The sequence below is a fragment of the Hemitrygon akajei genome, chromosome 23 (genome assembly GCF_048418815.1).
Source record: "Hemitrygon akajei chromosome 23, sHemAka1.3, whole genome shotgun sequence".
NCBI lineage: Eukaryota > Metazoa > Chordata > Chondrichthyes > Myliobatiformes > Dasyatidae > Hemitrygon > Hemitrygon akajei.
Genome location: NC_133146.1, coordinates 7,501 through 27,465, shown reverse-complemented (window position 1 = coordinate 27,465; position 19,965 = coordinate 7,501).

Below are 19,965 nucleotides of genomic sequence, written 5' to 3'. Positions count from 1 at the left end.
GTCAATCAGGATGTGCTTTGGGTTTGTGGTGCTAAAGCCAGGGTTAATCGGGGAGTGAATAGGGTTTGTGGGGGTGTGTACCCCATCTAAACTTTAGTAGGGTTTGTGGGGGTGTGTACCCCATCTAAACTTTAATAGGGTTTGTGGGGGTGTGTACCCCATCTAAACTTTAGTAGGGTTTGTGGGGGTGTATACCCCATCTAAACTTTAAGATTAGGTTTAAGTTTTAAGCTAGTGAATATATATGTTTGACTAGGAGATATTAGAATACAGAATTTTAAATGACAGTATATGAACTGCTATGGCGAATGAGCTAGTATAATAAAGCCAGGTTAATCTAGACCATGCCTTTCATTATCAAGGTCCGACACCACTTGGTTCAACGAACCGGGTGTGCACTGGGACACATCATCAGTAATGTAACCTCGGATCATCAGGTGTTTCGGGCCTTTAATCACTAGACACCCTACTCGAGGTGGCCCAACAGTGTCAGGCTCAGACACTGCCTGTATTCCTCCCAGGGACCAATAATGAGAGGCATGTAATTCTAAGGGTAATGATATTTTTTAAAAAAAATCACTACCTGGCATCTATATGCCAAGGGTTACATGGAAAATAAAACAATAATATTCTTACCACTAGTTTTGTATCTTGGGTCAACCATTTTAACTCCAACAAACTGCCTCCAACAACGCTTGACTCCCGCCTGGGAGACCAAATCCACTTACTCCCATCACTCCGGTCTCCCGGGGAGGTCTCTGAAAAATGCTATCCGGTTAAAACATCCCTAGCCCGGGACTCCATCTCCACTTTTATTGTGTCCTAAAACCTGTCTAACCACTCCAACTGCAGACCCTATCTGTTGCTAGGATACCAAGCAACCTTACCTATTCAACTCTTAAAGGTACACTGTCCATTTGGGTTAAAATATCTAAGCCTTCTTATTGGCCTCCAGTGGCCTGGAGAATGAAGAGCGTGTCACTGTAAGGTTAGGTTGAGATTACGCGGGCAGTGGGCAAAAAAGCCCCCTCGTGTTTTTTGATCTCGCCACTTGAGATTCAATTTCACGTGACCCTGCCACTTTGAACTGGCCCACGCCTTCATTAACCAGGTCCACCACTTGCCTTTATTGAAACTTGCCCCTCTTAACACAGAATATCCAATTTATGGGAATTTACTAAGTTAGGGTGAAATTATGCGGGCAGTGGGCAATTCAGCCCTCTTGTGCTTTCTGATCTTGCCACTTGAGATTCAGTTTCACACGACCCTGCCACTTCAAAATGACCGACGCCTTCACTAACCAAGTCCAACACTCATCCCTGTTGAAATTTACCCCTCTCAACCCGGAGCACTAGGTCTATGGGGATTTAACAAGGGTCAATCAGGGTATGCTTTGGGTTTGTGGGGCTAAAACCAGAGTTAATCGGGAAGTGCCTAAAATTTATGGGGATGTGCACCCCATCTGGATTAGGTTTAAATTTTAAACCATACAGGCAGTGGGCAATTCAGCCCTCTTGTGCTTTCTGATCTCGCCACCAGAGATTCAGTTTCACACGATCCTGCCACTTTAAACTGGCCCACACCTTTACCAACCAGGCCCAACACTTATCCCTGTTGATCAGTCAGGGTGTGCTTTAGGTTTGTACGGCTGAAGCCAGAGTTAATCGGGAAGTGCCTAAGGTTTGTGGGGGTGTATGCCCCTTTTGGACCTTAGGATTAGGTTTAAATTTTAGGCTAGTGGATATATTTAAACTGGCCGACGCCTTCACCAATCAGACCCAACACTTATTCCTGTTGAAATTACCCCTCTTGACACGGGACACTGTCTATGGGGGTTTAGCAAGGGTCAATCAGGATGTGCTTTGGGTTTGTGGGGCTAAAGCCAGGGTTAATCGGGGAGTGAATAGGGTTTGTGGGGGTGTGTACCCCATCTAAACTTTAGTAGGGTTTGTGGGGGTGTGTACCCCATCTAAACTTTAGTAGGGTTTGTGGGGGTGTGTACCCCATCTAAACTTTAGTAGGGTTTGTGGGGGTGTGTACCCCATCTAAACTTTAGTAGGGTTTGTGGGGGTGTGTACCCCATCTAAACTTTAAGATAAGGTTTAAGTTTTAAGCTAGTGAATATATATGTTTGACTAGGAGATATTACAATACAGAATTTTAAATGACAGTATATGAACTGCTATGGCGAATGAGCTAATATAATAAAGCCAGGTTAATCTGGACCATGCCTTTCATTATCAAGGTCCGACACCACTTGGTTCAACGAACCGGGTGTGCACTGGGACACATCATCAGTAATGTAACCTCGGATCATCAGGTGTTTCGGGCCTTTAATCACTAGACACCCTACTCGAGGTGGCCCAACAGTGTCAGGCTCAGACACTGCCTGTATTCCTCCCAGGGACCAATAATGAGAGGCATGTAATTCTAAGGGTAATGATATTAGGGTTAGGGTTAGGGTTAGGGTTAGGGTTAGGGTTAGGGTTAGGGTTAGGGTTAGGGTTAGGGGTTAGGGTTAGGGTTAGGGTTAGGGGTAGGGTTAGGGGTTAGGGTTAGGGTTAGGGTTAGGGGTTAGGGTTAGGGTTAGGGTTAGGGTTAGGGTTAGGGTTAGGGTTAGGGTTAGGGTCCCCCGCATTAGGGTTAGGGTTAGGGTTAGGGTTAGGGTTAGGTTGAGATTATGCGGGCAGTGGGCAAAAAAGCCCCCTCGTGTTTTTTGATCTCGCCACTTGAGATTCAATTTCACGTGACCCTGCCACTTTGAACTGGCCCACGCCTTCATTAACCAGGTCCACCACTTGCCTTTATTGAAACTTGCCCCTCTTAACACAGAATATCCAGTTTATGGGAATTTACTAAGTTAGGGTGAAATTATGCGGGCAGTGGGCAATTCAGCCCTCTTGTGCTTTCTGATCTTGCCACTTGAGATTCAGTTTCACACGACCCTGCCACTTCAAAATGACCGACGCCTTCACTAACCAAGTCCAACACTCATCCCTGTTGAAATTTACCCCTCTCGACCCGGAGCACTAGGTCTATGGGGACTTAACAAGGGTCAATCAGGGTGTGCTTTGGGTTTGTGGGGCTAAAACCAGAGTTAATCGGGAAGTGCCTAAAATTTATGGGGATGTGCACCCCATCTGGATTAGGTTTAAATTTTAAACCATATAGGCAGTGGGCAATTCAGCCCTCTTGTGCTTTCTGATCTCGCCACCAGAGATTCAGTTTCACACGATCCTGCCACTTTAAACTGGCCCACGCCTTTACCAACCAGGCCCAACACTTATCCCTGTTGATCAGTCAGGGTGTGCTTTAGGTTTGTACGGCTGAAGCCAGAGTTAATCGGGAAATGCCTAGGGTTTGTGGGGGTGTATGCCCCTTTTGGACCTTAGGATTAGGTTTAAATTTTAGGCTAGTGGATATATTTAAACTGGCCGACGCCTTCACCAATCAGACCCAACACTTATTCCTGTTGAAATTACCCCTCTTGACACGGGACACTGTCTATGGGGGTTTAGCAAGTGTCAATCAGGATGTGCTTTGGGTTTGTGGGGCTAAAGCCAGGGTTAATCGGGGAGTGAATAGGGTTTGTGGGGGTGTGTACCCCATCTAAACTTTAGTAGGGTTTGTGGGGGTGTGTACCCCATCTAAACTTTAGTAGGGTTTGTGGGGGGGTGTACCCCATCTAAACTTTAGTAGGGTTTGTGGGGGTGTGTACCCCATCTAAACTTTAAGATTAGGTTTAAGTTTTAAGCTAGTGAATATATATGTTTGACTAGGAGATATTAGAATACAGAATTTTAAATGACGGTATATGAACTGCTATGGCGAATGAGCTAGTATAATAAAGCCAGGTTAATCTGGACCATGCCTTTCATTATCCAGGTCCGACACCACTTGGTTCAACGAACCGGGTGTGCACTGGGACACATCATCAGTAATGTAACCTCGGATCATCAGGTGTTTCGGGCCTTTAATCACTAGACACCCTACTCGAGGTGGCCCAACAGTGTCAGGCTCAGACACTGCCTGTATTCCTCCCAGGGACCAATAATGAGAGGCATGTAATTCTAAGGGTAATGATATTTTTTTAAAAAAATCACTACCTGGCATCTATATGCCAAGGGTTACATGGAAAATAAAACAATAATATTCTTACCACTAGTTTTGTGTCTTGGGTCAACCATTTTAACTCCAACAAACTGCCTCCAACAACGCTTGACTCCCGCCTGGGAGACCAAATCCACTTACTCCCATCACTCCGGTCTCCCGGGGAGGTCTCTGAAAAATGCTATCCGGTTAAAACGTCCCTAGCCCGGGACTCCATCTCCACTTTTATTGTGTCCTAAAACCTGTCTGACCACTCCAACTGCAGACCCTATCTGTTGCTAGGATACCAAGCAGCCTTACTTATTCAACTCTTAAAGGTACACTGTCCATTTGGGTTTAAATATCTAAGCCTTCGTATTGGCCTCCAGTGGCCTGGAGAATGAAGAGCGTGTCACTGTAAGGTTAGGTTGAGATTATGCGGGCAGTGGGCAAAAAAGCCCCCTCGTGTTTTTTGATCTCGCCACTTGAGATTCAATTTCACGTGACCCTGCCACTTTGAACTGGCCCACGCCTTCATTAACCAGGTCCACCACTTGCCTTTATTGAAACTTGCCCCTCTTAACACAGAATATCCAGTTTATGGGAATTTACTAAGTTAGGGTGAAATTATGCGGGCAGTGGGCAATTCAGCCCTCTTGTGCTTTCTGATCTTGCCACTTGAGATTCAGTTTCACACGACCCTGCCACTTCAAAATGACCGACGCCTTCACTAACCAAGTCCAACACTCATCCCTGTTGAAATTTACCCCTCTCGACCCGGAGCACTAGGTCTATGGGGACTTAACAAGGGTCAATCAGGGTGTGCTTTGGGTTTGTGGGGCTAAAACCAGAGTTAATCGGGAAGTGCCTAAAATTTATGGGGATGTGCACCCCATCTGGATTAGGTTTAAATTTTAAACCATATAGGCAGTGGGCAATTCAGCCCTCTTGTGCTTTCTGATCTCGCCACCAGAGATTCAGTTTCACACGATCCTGCCACTTTAAACTGGCCCACGCCTTTACCAACCAGGCCCAACACTTATCCCTGTTGATCAGTCAGGGTGTGCTTTAGGTTTGTACGGCTGAAGCCAGAGTTAATCGGGAAATGCCTAGGGTTTGTGGGGGTGTATGCCCCTTTTGGACCTTAGGATTAGGTTTAAATTTTAGGCTAGTGGATATATTTAAACTGGCCGACGCCTTCACCAATCAGACCCAACACTTATTCCTGTTGAAATTACCCCTCTTGACACGGGACACTGTCTATGGGGGTTTAGCAAGTGTCAATCAGGATGTGCTTTGGGTTTGTGGGGCTAAAGCCAGGGTTAATCGGGGAGTGAATAGGGTTTGTGGGGGTGTGTACCCCATCTAAACTTTAGTAGGGTTTGTGGGGGTGTGTACCCCATCTAAACTTTAGTAGGGTTTGTGGGGGGGTGTACCCCATCTAAACTTTAGTAGGGTTTGTGGGGGTGTGTACCCCATCTAAACTTTAAGATTAGGTTTAAGTTTTAAGCTAGTGAATATATATGTTTGACTAGGAGATATTAGAATACAGAATTTTAAATGACGGTATATGAACTGCTATGGCGAATGAGCTAGTATAATAAAGCCAGGTTAATCTGGACCATGCCTTTCATTATCCAGGTCCGACACCACTTGGTTCAACGAACCGGGTGTGCACTGGGACACATCATCAGTAATGTAACCTCGGATCATCAGGTGTTTCGGGCCTTTAATCACTAGACACCCTACTCGAGGTGGCCCAACAGTGTCAGGCTCAGACACTGCCTGTATTCCTCCCAGGGACCAATAATGAGAGGCATGTAATTCTAAGGGTAATGATATTTTTTTAAAAAAATCACTACCTGGCATCTATATGCCAAGGGTTACATGGAAAATAAAACAATAATATTCTTACCACTAGTTTTGTGTCTTGGGTCAACCATTTTAACTCCAACAAACTGCCTCCAACAACGCTTGACTCCCGCCTGGGAGACCAAATCCACTTACTCCCATCACTCCGGTCTCCCGGGGAGGTCTCTGAAAAATGCTATCCGGTTAAAACGTCCCTAGCCCGGGACTCCATCTCCACTTTTATTGTGTCCTAAAACCTGTCTGACCACTCCAACTGCAGACCCTATCTGTTGCTAGGATACCAAGCAGCCTTACTTATTCAACTCTTAAAGGTACACTGTCCATTTGGGTTTAAATATCTAAGCCTTCGTATTGGCCTCCAGTGGCCTGGAGAATGAAGAGCGTGTCACTGTAAGGTTAGGTTGAGATTATGCGGGCAGTGGGCAAAAAAGCCCCCTCGTGTTTTTTGATCTCGCCACTTGAGATTCAATTTCACGTGACCCTGCCACTTTGAACTGGCCCACGCCTTCATTAACCAGGTCCACCACTTGCCTTTATTGAAACTTGCCCCTCTTAACACAGAATATCCAGTTTATGGGAATTTACTAAGTTAGGGTGAAATTATGCGGGCAGTGGGCAATTCAGCCCTCTTGTGCTTTCTGATCTTGCCACTTGAGATTCAGTTTCACACGACCCTGCCACTTCAAAATGACCGACGCCTTCACTAACCAAGTCCAACACTCATCCCTGTTGAAATTTACCCCTCTCGACCCGGAGCACTAGGTCTATGGGGACTTAACAAGGGTCAATCAGGGTGTGCTTTGGGTTTGTGGGGCTAAAACCAGAGTTAATCGGGAAGTGCCTAAAATTTATGGGGATGTGCACCCCATCTGGATTAGGTTTAAATTTTAAACCATATAGGCAGTGGGCAATTCAGCCCTCTTGTGCTTTCTGATCTCGCCACCAGAGATTCAGTTTCACACGATCCTGCCACTTTAAACTGGCCCACGCCTTTACCAACCAGGCCCAACACTTATCCCTGTTGATCAGTCAGGGTGTGCTTTAGGTTTGTACGGCTGAAGCCAGAGTTAATCGGGAAATGCCTAGGGTTTGTGGGGGTGTATGCCCCTTTTGGACCTTAGGATTAGGTTTAAATTTTAGGCTAGTGGATATATTTAAACTGGCCGACGCCTTCACCAATCAGACCCAACACTTATTCCTGTTGAAATTACCCCTCTTGACACGGGACACTGTCTATGGGGGTTTAGCAAGTGTCAATCAGGATGTGCTTTGGGTTTGTGGGGCTAAAGCCAGGGTTAATCGGGGAGTGAATAGGGTTTGTGGGGGTGTGTACCCCATCTAAACTTTAGTAGGGTTTGTGGGGGTGTGTACCCCATCTAAACTTTAGTAGGGTTTGTGGGGGGGTGTACCCCATCTAAACTTTAGTAGGGTTTGTGGGGGTGTGTACCCCATCTAAACTTTAAGATTAGGTTTAAGTTTTAAGCTAGTGAATATATATGTTTGACTAGGAGATATTAGAATACAGAATTTTAAATGACGGTATATGAACTGCTATGGCGAATGAGCTAGTATAATAAAGCCAGGTTAATCTGGACCATGCCTTTCATTATCCAGGTCCGACACCACTTGGTTCAACGAACCGGGTGTGCACTGGGACACATCATCAGTAATGTAACCTCGGATCATCAGGTGTTTCGGGCCTTTAATCACTAGACACCCTACTCGAGGTGGCCCAACAGTGTCAGGCTCAGACACTGCCTGTATTCCTCCCAGGGACCAATAATGAGAGGCATGTAATTCTAAGGGTAATGATATTTTTTTAAAAAAATCACTACCTGGCATCTATATGCCAAGGGTTACATGGAAAATAAAACAATAATATTCTTACCACTAGTTTTGTGTCTTGGGTCAACCATTTTAACTCCAACAAACTGCCTCCAACAACGCTTGACTCCCGCCTGGGAGACCAAATCCACTTACTCCCATCACTCCGGTCTCCCGGGGAGGTCTCTGAAAAATGCTATCCGGTTAAAACGTCCCTAGCCCGGGACTCCATCTCCACTTTTATTGTGTCCTAAAACCTGTCTGACCACTCCAACTGCAGACCCTATCTGTTGCTAGGATACCAAGCAGCCTTACTTATTCAACTCTTAAAGGTACACTGTCCATTTGGGTTTAAATATCTAAGCCTTCGTATTGGCCTCCAGTGGCCTGGAGAATGAAGAGCGTGTCACTGTAAGGTTAGGTTGAGATTATGCGGGCAGTGGGCAAAAAAGCCCCCTCGTGTTTTTTGATCTCGCCACTTGAGATTCAATTTCACGTGACCCTGCCACTTTGAACTGGCCCACGCCTTCATTAACCAGGTCCACCACTTGCCTTTATTGAAACTTGCCCCTCTTAACACAGAATATCCAGTTTATGGGAATTTACTAAGTTAGGGTGAAATTATGCGGGCAGTGGGCAATTCAGCCCTCTTGTGCTTTCTGATCTTGCCACTTGAGATTCAGTTTCACACGACCCTGCCACTTCAAAATGACCGACGCCTTCACTAACCAAGTCCAACACTCATCCCTGTTGAAATTTACCCCTCTCGACCCGGAGCACTAGGTCTATGGGGACTTAACAAGGGTCAATCAGGGTGTGCTTTGGGTTTGTGGGGCTAAAACCAGAGTTAATCGGGAAGTGCCTAAAATTTATGGGGATGTGCACCCCATCTGGATTAGGTTTAAATTTTAAACCATATAGGCAGTGGGCAATTCAGCCCTCTTGTGCTTTCTGATCTCGCCACCAGAGATTCAGTTTCACACGATCCTGCCACTTTAAACTGGCCCACGCCTTTACCAACCAGGCCCAACACTTATCCCTGTTGATCAGTCAGGGTGTGCTTTAGGTTTGTACGGCTGAAGCCAGAGTTAATCGGGAAATGCCTAGGGTTTGTGGGGGTGTATGCCCCTTTTGGACCTTAGGATTAGGTTTAAATTTTAGGCTAGTGGATATATTTAAACTGGCCGACGCCTTCACCAATCAGACCCAACACTTATTCCTGTTGAAATTACCCCTCTTGACACGGGACACTGTCTATGGGGGTTTAGCAAGTGTCAATCAGGATGTGCTTTGGGTTTGTGGGGCTAAAGCCAGGGTTAATCGGGGAGTGAATAGGGTTTGTGGGGGTGTGTACCCCATCTAAACTTTAGTAGGGTTTGTGGGGGTGTGTACCCCATCTAAACTTTAGTAGGGTTTGTGGGGGGGTGTACCCCATCTAAACTTTAGTAGGGTTTGTGGGGGTGTGTACCCCATCTAAACTTTAAGATTAGGTTTAAGTTTTAAGCTAGTGAATATATATGTTTGACTAGGAGATATTAGAATACAGAATTTTAAATGACGGTATATGAACTGCTATGGCGAATGAGCTAGTATAATAAAGCCAGGTTAATCTGGACCATGCCTTTCATTATCCAGGTCCGACACCACTTGGTTCAACGAACCGGGTGTGCACTGGGACACATCATCAGTAATGTAACCTCGGATCATCAGGTGTTTCGGGCCTTTAATCACTAGACACCCTACTCGAGGTGGCCCAACAGTGTCAGGCTCAGACACTGCCTGTATTCCTCCCAGGGACCAATAATGAGAGGCATGTAATTCTAAGGGTAATGATATTTTTTTAAAAAAATCACTACCTGGCATCTATATGCCAAGGGTTACATGGAAAATAAAACAATAATATTCTTACCACTAGTTTTGTGTCTTGGGTCAACCATTTTAACTCCAACAAACTGCCTCCAACAACGCTTGACTCCCGCCTGGGAGACCAAATCCACTTACTCCCATCACTCCGGTCTCCCGGGGAGGTCTCTGAAAAATGCTATCCGGTTAAAACGTCCCTAGCCCGGGACTCCATCTCCACTTTTATTGTGTCCTAAAACCTGTCTGACCACTCCAACTGCAGACCCTATCTGTTGCTAGGATACCAAGCAGCCTTACTTATTCAACTCTTAAAGGTACACTGTCCATTTGGGTTTAAATATCTAAGCCTTCGTATTGGCCTCCAGTGGCCTGGAGAATGAAGAGCGTGTCACTGTAAGGTTAGGTTGAGATTATGCGGGCAGTGGGCAAAAAAGCCCCCTCGTGTTTTTTGATCTCGCCACTTGAGATTCAATTTCACGTGACCCTGCCACTTTGAACTGGCCCACGCCTTCATTAACCAGGTCCACCACTTGCCTTTATTGAAACTTGCCCCTCTTAACACAGAATATCCAGTTTATGGGAATTTACTAAGTTAGGGTGAAATTATGCGGGCAGTGGGCAATTCAGCCCTCTTGTGCTTTCTGATCTTGCCACTTGAGATTCAGTTTCACACGACCCTGCCACTTCAAAATGACCGACGCCTTCACTAACCAAGTCCAACACTCATCCCTGTTGAAATTTACCCCTCTCGACCCGGAGCACTAGGTCTATGGGGACTTAACAAGGGTCAATCAGGGTGTGCTTTGGGTTTGTGGGGCTAAAACCAGAGTTAATCGGGAAGTGCCTAAAATTTATGGGGATGTGCACCCCATCTGGATTAGGTTTAAATTTTAAACCATATAGGCAGTGGGCAATTCAGCCCTCTTGTGCTTTCTGATCTCGCCACCAGAGATTCAGTTTCACACGATCCTGCCACTTTAAACTGGCCCACGCCTTTACCAACCAGGCCCAACACTTATCCCTGTTGATCAGTCAGGGTGTGCTTTAGGTTTGTACGGCTGAAGCCAGAGTTAATCGGGAAATGCCTAGGGTTTGTGGGGGTGTATGCCCCTTTTGGACCTTAGGATTAGGTTTAAATTTTAGGCTAGTGGATATATTTAAACTGGCCGACGCCTTCACCAATCAGACCCAACACTTATTCCTGTTGAAATTACCCCTCTTGACACGGGACACTGTCTATGGGGGTTTAGCAAGTGTCAATCAGGATGTGCTTTGGGTTTGTGGGGCTAAAGCCAGGGTTAATCGGGGAGTGAATAGGGTTTGTGGGGGTGTGTACCCCATCTAAACTTTAGTAGGGTTTGTGGGGGTGTGTACCCCATCTAAACTTTAGTAGGGTTTGTGGGGGGGTGTACCCCATCTAAACTTTAGTAGGGTTTGTGGGGGTGTGTACCCCATCTAAACTTTAAGATTAGGTTTAAGTTTTAAGCTAGTGAATATATATGTTTGACTAGGAGATATTAGAATACAGAATTTTAAATGACGGTATATGAACTGCTATGGCGAATGAGCTAGTATAATAAAGCCAGGTTAATCTGGACCATGCCTTTCATTATCCAGGTCCGACACCACTTGGTTCAACGAACCGGGTGTGCACTGGGACACATCATCAGTAATGTAACCTCGGATCATCAGGTGTTTCGGGCCTTTAATCACTAGACACCCTACTCGAGGTGGCCCAACAGTGTCAGGCTCAGACACTGCCTGTATTCCTCCCAGGGACCAATAATGAGAGGCATGTAATTCTAAGGGTAATGATATTTTTTTAAAAAAATCACTACCTGGCATCTATATGCCAAGGGTTACATGGAAAATAAAACAATAATATTCTTACCACTAGTTTTGTGTCTTGGGTCAACCATTTTAACTCCAACAAACTGCCTCCAACAACGCTTGACTCCCGCCTGGGAGACCAAATCCACTTACTCCCATCACTCCGGTCTCCCGGGGAGGTCTCTGAAAAATGCTATCCGGTTAAAACGTCCCTAGCCCGGGACTCCATCTCCACTTTTATTGTGTCCTAAAACCTGTCTGACCACTCCAACTGCAGACCCTATCTGTTGCTAGGATACCAAGCAGCCTTACTTATTCAACTCTTAAAGGTACACTGTCCATTTGGGTTTAAATATCTAAGCCTTCGTATTGGCCTCCAGTGGCCTGGAGAATGAAGAGCGTGTCACTGTAAGGTTAGGTTGAGATTATGCGGGTAGTGGGCAAAAAAGCCCCCTCGTGTTTTTTGATCTCGCCACTTGAGATTCAATTTCACGTGACCCTGCCACTTTGAACTGGCCCACGCCTTCATTAACCAGGTCCACCACTTGCCTTTATTGAAACTTGCCCCTCTTAACACAGAATATCCAGTTTATGGGAATTTACTAAGTTAGGGTGAAATTATGCGGGCAGTGGGCAATTCAGCCCTCTTGTGCTTTCTGATCTTGCCACTTGAGATTCAGTTTCACACGACCCTGCCACTTCAAAATGACCGACGCCTTCACTAACCAAGTCCAACACTCATCCCTGTTGAAATTTACCCCTCTCGACCCGGAGCACTAGGTCTATGGGGACTTAACAAGGGTCAATCAGGGTGTGCTTTAGGTTTGTACGGCTGAAGCCAGAGTTAATCGGGAAGTGCCTAAGGTTTGTGGGGGTGTATGCCCCTTTTGGACCTTAGGATTAGGTTTAAATTTTAGGCTAGTGGATATATTTAAACTGGCCGACGCCTTCACCAATCAGACCCAACACTTATTCCTGTTGAAATTACCCCTCTTGACACGGGACACTGTCTATGGGGGTTTAGCAAGGGTCAATCAGGATGTGCTTTGGGTTTGTGGGGCTAAAGCCAGGGTTAATCGGGGAGTGAATAGGGTTTGTGGGGGTGTGTACCCCATCTAAACTTTAGTAGGGTTTGTGGGGGTGTGTACCCCATCTAAACTTTAGTAGGGTTTGTGGGGGTGTGTACCCCATCTAAACTTTAGTAGGGTTTGTGGGGGTGTGTACCCCATCTAAACTTTAGTAGGGTTTGTGGGGGTGTGTACCCCATCTAAACTTTAAGATAAGGTTTAAGTTTTAAGCTAGTGAATATATATGTTTGACTAGGAGATATTACAATACAGAATTTTAAATGACAGTATATGAACTGCTATGGCGAATGAGCTAATATAATAAAGCCAGGTTAATCTGGACCATGCCTTTCATTATCAAGGTCCGACACCACTTGGTTCAACGAACCGGGTGTGCACTGGGACACATCATCAGTAATGTAACCTCGGATCATCAGGTGTTTCGGGCCTTTAATCACTAGACACCCTACTCGAGGTGGCCCAACAGTGTCAGGCTCAGACACTGCCTGTATTCCTCCCAGGGACCAATAATGAGAGGCATGTAATTCTAAGGGTAATGATATTAGGGTTAGGGTTAGGGTTAGGGTTAGGGTTAGGGTTAGGGTTAGGGTTAGGGTTAGGGTTAGGGTTAGGGTTAGGGTTAGGGTTAGGGTTAGGGTTAGGGTTAGGGTTAGGGGTTAGGGTTAGGGGTTAGGTTGAGATTATGCGGGCAGTGGGCAAAAAAGCCCCCTCGTGTTTTTTGATCTCGCCACTTGAGATTCAATTTCACGTGACCCTGCCACTTTGAACTGGCCCACGCCTTCATTAACCAGGTCCACCACTTGCCTTTATTGAAACTTGCCCCTCTTAACACAGAATATCCAATTTATGGGAATTTACTAAGTTAGGGTGAAATTATGCGGGCAGTGGGCAATTCAGCCCTCTTGTGCTTTCTGATCTTGCCACTTGAGATTCAGTTTCACACGACCCTGCCACTTCAAAATGACCGACGCCTTCACTAACCAGGTCCAACACTCATCCCTGTTGAAATTTACCCCTCTCGACCTGGAGCACTAAGTCTATGGGGATTTAACAAGGGTCAATCAGGGTGTGCTTTGGGTTTGTGGGGCTAAAACCAGAGTTAATCGGGAAGTGCCTAAAATTTATGGGGATGTGCACCCCATCTAGATTAGGTTTAAATTTTAAACCATACAGGCAGTGGGCAATTCAGCCCTCTTGTGCTTTCTGATCTCGCCACCAGAGATTCAGTTTCACACGATCCTGCCACTTTAAACTGGCCCACGCCTTTACCAACCAGGCCCAACACTTATCCCTGTTGATCAGTCAGGGTGTGCTTTAGGTTTGTACGGCTGAAGCCAGAGTTCCTAGGGTTTGTGGGGGTGTATGCCCCTTTTGGACCCTAGGATTAGGTTTAAATTTTAGGCTAGTGGATATATTTAAACTGGCCGACGCCTTCACCAATCAGACCCAACACTTATTCCTGTTGAAATTACCCCTCTTGACACGGGACACTGTCTATGGGAGTTTAGCAAGGGTCAATCAGGATGTGCTTTGGGTTTGTGGGGCTCAAGCCAGGGTTAATCGGGGAGTGAATAGGGTTTGTGGGGGTGTGTACCCCATCTAAACTTTAGTAGGGTTTGTGGGGGGTGTACCCCATCTAAACTTTAGTAGGGTTTGTGGGGGTGTGTACCCCATCTAAACTTTAGTAGGGTTTGTGGGGGTGTATACCCCATCTAAACTTTAAGATTAGGTTTAAGTTTTAAACTAGTGAATATATATGTTTGACTAGGAGATATTAGAATACAGAATTTTAAATGACAGTATATGAACTGCTATGGCGAATGAGCTAGTATAATAAAGCCCGGTTAATCTGGACCATGCCTTTCATTATCAAGGTCCGACACCACTTGGTTCAACGAACCGGGTGTGCACTGGGACACATCATCAGTAATGTAACCTCGGATCATCAGGTGTTTCGGGCCTTTAATCACTAGACACCCTACTCGAGGTGGCCCAACAGTGTCAGGCTCAGACACTGCCTGTATTCCTCCCAGGGACCAATAATGAGAGGCATGTAATTCTAAGGGTAATGATATTTTTTTTAAAAAAACACTACCTGGCATCTATATGCCAAGGGTTACATGGAAAATAAAACAATAATATTCTTACCACTAGTTTTGTGTCTTGGGTCAACCATTTTAACTCCAACAAACTGCCTCCAACAACGCTTGACTCCCGTCTGGGAGACCAAATCCACTTACTCCCATCACTCCGGTCTCCCGGGGAGGTCTCTGAAAAATGCTATCCGGTTAAAACATCCCTAGCCCGGGACTCCATCTCCACTTTTATTGTGTCCTAAAACCTGTCTGACCACTCCAAATGCAGACCCTATCTGTTGCTAGGATACCAAGCAGCCTTACCTATTCAACTCTTAAAGGTACACTGTCCATTTGGGTTTAAATATCTAAGCCTTCTTATTGGCCTCCAGTGGCCTGAAGAATGAAGAGCGTGTCACTGTAAGGTTAGGTTGAGATTATGCGGGCAGTGGGCAAAAAAGCCCCCTCGTGTTTTTTGATCTCGCCACTTGAGATTCAATTTCACGTGACCCTGCCACTTTGAACTGGCCCACGCCTTCATTAACCAGGTCCACCACTTGCCTTTATTGAAACTTGCCCCTCTTAACACAGAATATCCAATTTATGGGAATTTACTAAGTTAGGGTGAAATTATGCGGGCAGTGGGCAATTCAGCCCTCTTGTGCTTTCTGATCTTGCCACTTGAGATTCAGTTTCACACGACCCTGCCACTTCAAAATGACCGACGCCTTCACTAACCAGGTCCAACACTCATCCCTGTTGAAATTTACCCCTCTCGACCCGGAGCACTAAGTCTATGGGGATTTAACAAGGGTCAATCAGGGTGTGCTTTGGGTTTGTGGGGCTAAAACCAGAGTTAATCGGGAAGTGCCTAAAATTTATGGGGATGTGCACCCCATCTAGATTAGGTTTAAATTTTAAACCATACAGGCAGTGGGCAATTCAGCCCTCTTGTGCTTTCTGATCTCGCCACCAGAGATTCAGTTTCACACGATCCTGCCACTTTAAACTGGCCCACGCCTTTACCAACCAGGCCCAACACTTATCCCTGTTGATCAGTCAGGGTGTGCTTTAGGTTTGTACGGCTGAAGCCAGAGTTAATCGGGAAATGCCTAGGGTTTGTGGGGGTGTATGCCCCTTTTGGACCTTAGGATTAGGTTTAAATTTTAGGCTAGTGGATATATTTAAACTGGCCGACGCCTTCACCAATCAGACCCAACACTTATTCCTGTTGAAATTACCCCTCTTGACACGGGACACTGTCTATGGGGGTTTAGCAAGTGTCAATCAGGATGTGCTTTGGGTTTGTGGGGCTAAAGCCAGGGTTAATCGGGGAGTGAATAGGGTTTGTGGGGGTGTGTACCCCATCTAAACTTTAGTAGGGTTTGTGGGGGTGTGTACCCCATCTAAACTTTAGTAGGGTTTGTGGGGGGGTGTACCCCATCTAAACTTTAGTAGGGTTTGTGGGGGTGTGTACCCCATCTAAACTTTAAGATAAGGTTTAAGTTTTAAGCTAGTGAATATATATGTTTGACTAGGAGATATTACAATACAGAATTTTAAATGACAGTATATGAACTGCTATGGCGAATGAGCTAATATAATAAAGCCAGGTTAATCTGGACCATGCCTTTCATTATCAAGGTCCGACACCACTTGGTTCAACGAACCGGGTGTGCACTGGGACACATCATCAGTAATGTAACCTCGGATCATCAGGTGTTTCGGGCCTTTAATCACTAGACACCCTACTCGAGGTGGCCCAACAGTGTCAGGCTCAGACACTGCCTGTATTCCTCCCAGGGACCAATAATGAGAGGCATGTAATTCTAAGGGTAATGATATTAGGGTTAGGGTTAGGGTTAGGGTTAGGGTTAGGGTTAGGGTTAGGGTTAGGGTTAGGGTTAGGGTTAGGGTTAGGGTTAGGGTTAGGGTTAGGGTTAGGGTTAGGGTTAGGGGTTAGGGTTAGGGGTTAGGTTGAGATTATGCGGGCAGTGGGCAAAAAAGCCCCCTCGTGTTTTTTGATCTCGCCACTTGAGATTCAATTTCACGTGACCCTGCCACTTTGAACTGGCCCACGCCTTCATTAACCAGGTCCACCACTTGCCTTTATTGAAACTTGCCCCTCTTAACACAGAATATCCAATTTATGGGAATTTACTAAGTTAGGGTGAAATTATGCGGGCAGTGGGCAATTCAGCCCTCTTGTGCTTTCTGATCTTGCCACTTGAGATTCAGTTTCACACGACCCTGCCACTTCAAAATGACCGACGCCTTCACTAACCAGGTCCAACACTCATCCCTGTTGAAATTTACCCCTCTCGACCTGGAGCACTAAGTCTATGGGGATTTAACAAGGGTCAATCAGGGTGTGCTTTGGGTTTGTGGGGCTAAAACCAGAGTTAATCGGGAAGTGCCTAAAATTTATGGGGATGTGCACCCCATCTAGATTAGGTTTAAATTTTAAACCATACAGGCAGTGGGCAATTCAGCCCTCTTGTGCTTTCTGATCTCGCCACCAGAGATTCAGTTTCACACGATCCTGCCACTTTAAACTGGCCCACGCCTTTACCAACCAGGCCCAACACTTATCCCTGTTGATCAGTCAGGGTGTGCTTTAGGTTTGTACGGCTGAAGCCAGAGTTCCTAGGGTTTGTGGGGGTGTATGCCCCTTTTGGACCCTAGGATTAGGTTTAAATTTTAGGCTAGTGGATATATTTAAACTGGCCGACGCCTTCACCAATCAGACCCAACACTTATTCCTGTTGAAATTACCCCTCTTGACACGGGACACTGTCTATGGGAGTTTAGCAAGGGTCAATCAGGATGTGCTTTGGGTTTGTGGGGCTCAAGCCAGGGTTAATCGGGGAGTGAATAGGGTTTGTGGGGGTGTGTACCCCATCTAAACTTTAGTAGGGTTTGTGGGGGGGTGTACCCCATCTAAACTTTAGTAGGGTTTGTGGGGGTGTGTACCCCATCTAAACTTTAGTAGGGTTTGTGGGGGTGTATACCCCATCTAAACTTTAAGATTAGGTTTAAGTTTTAAACTAGTGAATATATATGTTTGACTAGGAGATATTAGAATACAGAATTTTAAATGACAGTATATGAACTGCTATGGCGAATGAGCTAGTATAATAAAGCCCGGTTAATCTGGACCATGCCTTTCATTATCAAGGTCCGACACCACTTGGTTCAACGAACCGGGTGTGCACTGGGACACATCATCAGTAATGTAACCTCGGATCATCAGGTGTTTCGGGCCTTTAATCACTAGACACCCTACTCGAGGTGGCCCAACAGTGTCAGGCTCAGACACTGCCTGTATTCCTCCCAGGGACCAATAATGAGAGGCATGTAATTCTAAGGGTAATGATATTTTTTTTAAAAAAACACTACCTGGCATCTATATGCCAAGGGTTACATGGAAAATAAAACAATAATATTCTTACCACTAGTTTTGTGTCTTGGGTCAACCATTTTAACTCCAACAAACTGCCTCCAACAACGCTTGACTCCCGTCTGGGAGACCAAATCCACTTACTCCCATCACTCCGGTCTCCCGGGGAGGTCTCTGAAAAATGCTATCCGGTTAAAACATCCCTAGCCCGGGACTCCATCTCCACTTTTATTGTGTCCTAAAACCTGTCTGACCACTCCAAATGCAGACCCTATCTGTTGCTAGGATACCAAGCAGCCTTACCTATTCAACTCTTAAAGGTACACTGTCCATTTGGGTTTAAATATCTAAGCCTTCTTATTGGCCTCCAGTGGCCTGAAGAATGAAGAGCGTGTCACTGTAAGGTTAGGTTGAGATTATGCGGGCAGTGGGCAAAAAAGCCCCCTCGTGTTTTTTGATCTCGCCACTTGAGATTCAATTTCACGTGACCCTGCCACTTTGAACTGGCCCACGCCTTCATTAACCAGGTCCACCACTTGCCTTTATTGAAACTTGCCCCTCTTAACACAGAATATCCAATTTATGGGAATTTACTAAGTTAGGGTGAAATTATGCGGGCAGTGGGCAATTCAGCCCTCTTGTGCTTTCTGATCTTGCCACTTGAGATTCAGTTTCACACGACCCTGCCACTTCAAAATGACCGACGCCTTCACTAACCAGGTCCAACACTCATCCCTGTTGAAATTTACCCCTCTCGACCCGGAGCACTAAGTCTATGGGGATTTAACAAGGGTCAATCAGGGTGTGCTTTGGGTTTGTGGGGCTAAAACCAGAGTTAATCGGGAAGTGCCTAAAATTTATGGGGATGTGCACCCCATCTAGATTAGGTTTAAATTTTAAACCATACAGGCAGTGGGCAATTCAGCCCTCTTGTGCTTTCTGATCTCGCCACCAGAGATTCAGTTTCACACGATCCTGCCACTTTAAACTGGCCCACGCCTTTACCAACCAGGCCCAACACTTATCCCTGTTGATCAGTCAGGGTGTGCTTTAGGTTTGTACGGCTGAAGCCAGAGTTAATCGGGAAATGCCTAGGGTTTGTGGGGGTGTATGCCCCTTTTGGACCTTAGGATTAGGTTTAAATTTTAGGCTAGTGGATATATTTAAACTGGCCGACGCCTTCACCAATCAGACCCAACACTTATTCCTGTTGAAATTACCCCTCTTGACACGGGACACTGTCTATGGGGGTTTAGCAAGTGTCAATCAGGATGTGCTTTGGGTTTGTGGGGCTAAAGCCAGGGTTAATCGGGGAGTGAATAGGGTTTGTGGGGGTGTGTACCCCATCTAAACTTTAGTAGGGTTTGTGGGGGTGTGTACCCCATCTAAACTTTAGTAGGGTTTGTGGGGGGGTGTACCCCATCTAAACTTTAGTAGGGTTTGTGGGGGTGTGTACCCCATCTAAACTTTAAGATTAGGTTTAAGTTTTAAGCTAGTGAATATATATGTTTGACTAGGAGATATTAGAATACAGAATTTTAAATGACGGTATATGAACTGCTATGGCGAATGAGCTAGTATAATAAAGCCAGGTTAATCTGGACCATGCCTTTCATTATCCAGGTCCGACACCACTTGGTTCAACGAACCGGGTGTGCACTGGGACACATCATCAGTAATGTAACCTCGGATCATCAGGTGTTTCGGGCCTTTAATCACTAGACACCCTACTCGAGGTGGCCCAACAGTGTCAGGCTCAGACACTGCCTGTATTCCTCCCAGGGACCAATAATGAGAGGCATGTAATTCTAAGGGTAATGATATTTTTTTAAAAAAATCACTACCTGGCATCTATATGCCAAGGGTTACATGGAAAATAAAACAATAATATTCTTACCACTAGTTTTGTGTCTTGGGTCAACCA